At 38.2% G+C, this 6,000-nt stretch overlaps 1 long non-coding RNA gene across 1 annotated transcript; it reads right to left on the bottom strand.

The window, feature by feature from the left end:
- Positions 1-848: 848 nt before the first annotated feature.
- Positions 849-3,317, bottom strand: LOC143271986 (uncharacterized). The gene is made up of 3 exons (XR_013049330.1): positions 3,187-3,317; positions 2,018-2,104; positions 849-965 (listed from the first exon to the last, which is right to left on the bottom strand). It is a non-coding gene; the product is annotated as an uncharacterized LOC143271986 (long non-coding RNA).
- Between the last annotated feature and the right edge of the window lie 2,683 nt (positions 3,318-6,000).

Here is a 6,000-nt window from a genome sequence, read left to right on the forward strand (position 1 = left end):
AGCAATAAAGAGATAGAAGCAGACATACATATGAATTTGAGGCCCACCTGATCTACAGAGTTAGTTGCAGGACAGCCAGTGATACACAAAGTGAAACTGTCTCAAAAATCCTTCTCTCAAAGACTAATGTTTTCATGGCTTTTGACTAAACATGGTGATTTAGGGTCAATTTTCAAAGAAAGAGTTTTTAAATGCCATAATTTCTGAAATTCACATGAACAAAACTCAAAATTCATCATGGAGAGCAAGAGAAAAATGTGTGAAGATCATATTTGGAGTGAGGGGTTAAATATTCAGAATATATAGAATATTTTATTTTAAGATATATTTTAGTGTTAATTGTGTGTGTACTAGGGGGGTCACTGCATATGAATGGGATTCCCAGCAGGGGCCTGAAGCATGGGCTCTCAGGCAGATGGATTTGTAGATGGTTGTGAGCCACCGGTAGGAGCTAGTAACTGGACTCAGATTCAAAGTAAGAGCTGTATGCACTCTGGAACACTGACTCATCTCTCTACCCTAAAAAGAATATTTAAAACTAAGTTTGAAAAATCTTAAATATAAAACAAATGAGAAGTGTGTTCCAGACCTGGATAAATTTCCTACAAACAATTCAGAAATGTTCAAACTGTGTGCAAAATGAGGCCCAACACCACCAATAACTAAAGGAATGCACTGAGGTGATGTCAATCAAAGTTGCAACAAGCTATCATCACATACAATATAAACAGTTATTAGCTTTCTCAATATGCTAAAACAGAATTACTAGGTAACATAGTTGTATAATTTTGGAGCATGTATCCAAAAGACTTGATGTCCCACCTGAGAGATGTCCCACCTGAAAGAAGATGTCCCACCTGAGACAAGATGTACACTGCTGTGTTATTCACAAGGAAATGATGTCCATCCATAAATTCATTGGTAGATAATGGAAGTGATATATATCATTGTGGAATTGTGTTCATCTGTAAAGGAGAATGAAATCATGAAATACTAAGGAAATGGGTGAAATTACAAGGAAATCAAGAAAGTGGCAGAGATACAGGAAAACAAAAACCACACGTTCTTTCTCAAAGAGGGACATTGACAGCAACATCTGTATCTATGCTGGTGTTGAGAGTATGCATTTATGGAGTATAAAACCAGAAAGGAAATCAAAAGATGCAGAAGAAAGTGGTATTGAGGAGTCAAGGGGGAGGGAATAGTACAAACGTGTTATTAAAGTGAAAAGGATTATAAAGTTAGAGAGGTGCCAGTGGGTTTGGGGGGAATGGAGGAGAAGAAAAGTGGAAGAGGATAATCAATAAATTTGCTTGAAAGTGTCATAATGTAATCAAGTACCATGTCTTTTAATTAAATTTTTAAAAAATTAAACCACATGATGAAAGGAGAGAACCAGCTCCCCAAACATCTTCTAACCTCCACACATGCATGCTGTGTGATGTACACATTCCTTCCCAACAGTCCGTGAATCATGTGATGAAAATTTAAAAGACATGAGGGTGATGATTGACAGGGATGCAAAGAACAGGTGATGAGTGTTTGTTCCTTGAGTTTTGGGTTTGAGATGAAATGTTCTGGAAATCAGCTACAGAACAATAGGATCATTTTCCACATGACTGAACTGTACACTGACAGTGGTTAATATGATAAATACTTGTAGTTAAAACTTAATTCTAATTTAAAAAGTAAGGGCACTGTCGTCAATAAATGAGAAATTCTTGCAATGTTGTGTGCTACAGAGCTACAGGGATGACAGTAAATTAAGATGATACTGACTTGGGCTCATAGATTAGTGTTATAAAGTTTAGAGTCATATTGATAAACTTGCATTTTTGTCTACAAGCAAAAGTTAGAAAAGTATTAGTTAGATGTATATAATATGACAGAGTTTTGATGCTATTATTTTGGTTTGTGATTCACTTATTCACAGAATTACATGACATGAGGAGATATATGATAGCATTGAAACTCTTGACAATGACAAGACAAAAGAAATATAGAAAGCCAAACACACCTTTGTGTATTTTCCAGAAGGAAACAGGCCTAATTCTTCACATGACAAGAGTACTTTATCATTATGTTCTTGCAGAAAGCACGTGAGCTGGAACCACATAACAACCAATTTTGGGGTATATTTAGTGAAACGTAGATATAGAATCAGGAAAACAAGTTTCATGTTTAAGAATTACTGAAATACCAAGAAATACATAATATTCCTAGTATGCATCTATTCCTTACTTGTAATTCACTCAGTTTTTAACTCTTAATCTTCAAGCTTCCACAAAATTTATCTTTCCTAGAAGAATAATTACTGTATAATTCTATCATTGATACAAATTTTAATTACTAGTATCAGTATTCTATTCCACCCATTCCTATAATCTAAATATTCAGACACAAAAATAATTGGTAATTTCTAGAAATATGTAAATTGATTCATAGGGGAAATGAAAAGATTAAAGATACTTCAAGCTCTTTAGGATGAGATGGGGATGCAGCTCATGGCTTGTCCTGTTGGTGAAATGCCTTGGTTGTGATTCCCCAGGATCATCAGTACACAAAAAGAAGAATCCAACTAAATCTTCCCTTTAAAAACTAAAACTTAGGAAAAGGCATGTAGAAAGATAGAGAGAAGATGAGGGAGATGGAGACAGAGCCAGAGAGGAGAGAGATAGAGACAAAGGCGACCAGGTAAAGCTAGACAGATGAAAATGAGGTGATATCACTAAGAGATATTTTACTAAGGTATTTCTACTACAAGAGACTTAGTATTCAAGGTTCACCCACCTTAGGGAGGATTGGCTACAGTAACTCTGCCCTGAGTTAGAAATAACCCCAATTTCATCTGAAAACCTATTTAAATTTCCTGTTCTTATACCAATACCGGAGTTCTCCCTACCCCGCCTATTCCTTTATATCTTAACTTCCTTTATTCTTTCTTTTCTTCCTTCCTTCCCTCCTTCCTTCCTTTGATTCTATATTCTTTCCTTCCTTACCTCCTCCTCTCTCTCCTTTCAGCAGAGCTGTTGAAAGATTATTTTAACAAAGACTTCTTAAGTAAAGCACAATTAAGAGAGGCACTTAGCTAGAGAATAAAACTTCTCCAATAGCATAAGCATGGCTTCTCCAAGGAGTGCTTCTAATGTCTTTAGTTCTTGCTACTCCTATTCTCTGGTCACTCACCTCAGTGCTCCGTGACACCATGATGGTAGGTGTTGCCATGAGAAGTGAGACTCTGCTATAACTGGGAAGGGACACTTTCCCCGATTTAAAGGTTCATGATCTCTTGGTACTCTTTCCCAGAAGATTGGTGATTTTCAACTCACTTCTAGACCCATGATGACAGCATCTCCACAAGGATCTGAAGTAACTTTTAAACACCTTGGTCACATCACAAAAGATAAAAAAATGAGCAACTCCAAGGAAGCAATTAGGAATTAGAATGGGAACTTTCCTGCCAGTCCTTTGGGCACAAAGCATATAACAGAGAGACATGCAGCAGGAACAGAGCTCCATTGCTATTAAAGTAGAGGCAAGCTGCATGGCCTTGCCCCAAGAGGGACTTTCCCTATCACCTTGTATCCTAGATAGTATCCACAACTCAAAACTGTTAGGATGCAAAGACACTCAGGAAAAATGCCTACCTGAGGTGCCTATTAACATATAAAAGGGAAGCATTCAAGAGATGGGACAATATTTCAGTGGATAATAGTGTTTGATGCAGAAATCCAATGACCTGAGTTTGTATCTAAAGCACAACATTAGAACACAGTTCCAAGGGCTGCAGTGATGGCTCAGTGGTTAAGAGCCTTTCCCACTTTTGCAGATGACCAAGTTTCACTCCCAAGCTCAGATGGAGCTTGAGATTCCAGATCCTGGGGATCGGATGCCCCTTCTAACATGTAGGAGCTTCTTCACATATGTACACATATATACACTCAAGCAAAGACACATGAAATAAAATAAAGTGAAATAAAAAAAATTAAAAGGCAGATCCAGTGGCAGAGGCATCTGTCATATGAGCTCCTAAGAGGTTGGAGAATGAAGACAAGAAGATCTCTGTGAGCTTCTGAGCCACCTTACCTGAGGTTCCAATCATAGAAGAGAGTCTGTCTCAAATAAGGTGGAAGGTAAGGCCCAAAGCCCTACACAGAGGCAACCACTTACACATAGGACACACACATACACACATGAAACATAACACACAGGAGATACACAGAAGCATCAACATGTATTTACTAACAAGAATTAAGATAACAGCCAATATTTAGGCATCTGGTAAATTTTAGTGAACAAACTGTCAAACCACTCATTTTCTTTACCCACACATGCTACTTGGAAGTGACAACAAATGGAACGACACAGAAGTTAAATGACAAATTTTCACTGGCTAAGTGCTAGTTAGAAGCCACACGCTTCTTCATGTGCCGACGAGACACTGACCTGGAGCCCTGCTAATCTCTGGTGAGGAAGGTACACAGTTGAGTCTAATTTGTGGCAATTCCTCAGGTGACAATGGTATGTGCATGACTGATGTAAACTGTGGTTACTGGGAGCAGGTGTGGGCCTTCTCTCCTGTGTGAATCTTTTCATGTGCCTGCAGGTTGGTGTTGTGTCTGAAGGATCTTCCACATGTGCTGCAGGCGAAAAGGTTTCTCTGGTTATGTCAGATCTCATGAACTCAGAAGTCTGAGGCTTGATAGAATCCTTTCTGACAAATGGGACAGCCAAATGGCCTCTCATTTCTGTGTCTTCTGTGGTGGACTGAAAGGTTACAGGGATATTTGAAGACTTGGGAAAATTCCTCATATTTGTAAGGTTTGAGGTTTCTGTTGAGTCTTTAGCTCTGACCTGCACATGTGGAGATTATCTCATGATTCTGGTATACAAGGACCACAGGTACTCTTCTTATAGCTGGAGGTGCCTCGACTTGCTCTTCTGGAATCCTGAGGTGTTTGTTTCAAAGGAAACACCAACATCTTCAGGCTCAGGATACTGCCTTCTCTCTTTTCATGCCCAGTGGGGGGGAACAAAGATAGTTTCTTATGAGCTCAGGCCACAATGTTGTCTTCAACTAGTCAAGACATTAAAGGAGGATCAATCAGCCTTTCTTTAAGGGGCCAGCCTCTGTTTTCTGCATGGGCCTAACTTCATCTGATCCTCCCTTACATACATTGTCTCCACAGACGCAAACTGCCTTGGCTCTTAGGAACATGACTGCACCTTATGGCAGCAGTGTACTTGGAATTGGTTTCAGTCATGAAATTCTCAATTTAAAACAAAGCTCCAAGGAGTATAAATATGGAATTAAACAAACTGTGAAATGAAAACTATGTATACAGTAAGAAACTCAAATATACATCAATGATGGAGGTCGGCATTGTAATCCCAGGACTTGGGAAGCAGAGGATGTATAATTTCCCTGAGTTCCTGGACATCCAGGGCTACACAATGTAACCATGTCTCAAATAATGAACTGACCAAAAAACAAATATTTAAACAAAAAAACCAAAACTCTCAGAAGCCATTTGTACAATGACATCTAAGCATATGTGTATGCATTGTTCAAATTTTTTAATACCTTGGCCATTTCTGTCAATGGCTGAGAAGTATGAAAATATAGAACCCAAAATAGGACCCAATATAATTACCTCTCTATTCTATTCTATTCTATTCTATTCTATTCTATTCTATTCTATTCTATTCTATTCCTTTTTTCCAGATTTGACAATTTGCTATGAGGTACAAGTAATGAAGGCATTTCTTATGTGTGTGTGTCACTGCTGTTTATGCATGGGAAAGCCAGATTTCAACAACAGAAAACTTACTCTATCATTCTGCCAACTCAGCTTTGAAGACACAGACATGGTGCCTTAATGACATGTACTAGCAAATTTGGAAGGACATGTAACTTCTTTGATCCCCAGTTTCTGCATCACATGTATTGGGATCACATGCTAGTGTTTCAAGACATATTTTTAAGTGTGTGCTAAGGTT

The sequence above is a fragment of the Peromyscus maniculatus genome, chromosome 1, assembly GCF_049852395.1.
Source record: "Peromyscus maniculatus bairdii isolate BWxNUB_F1_BW_parent chromosome 1, HU_Pman_BW_mat_3.1, whole genome shotgun sequence".
NCBI classification, from domain to species: Eukaryota; Metazoa; Chordata; class Mammalia; order Rodentia; family Cricetidae; genus Peromyscus; species Peromyscus maniculatus.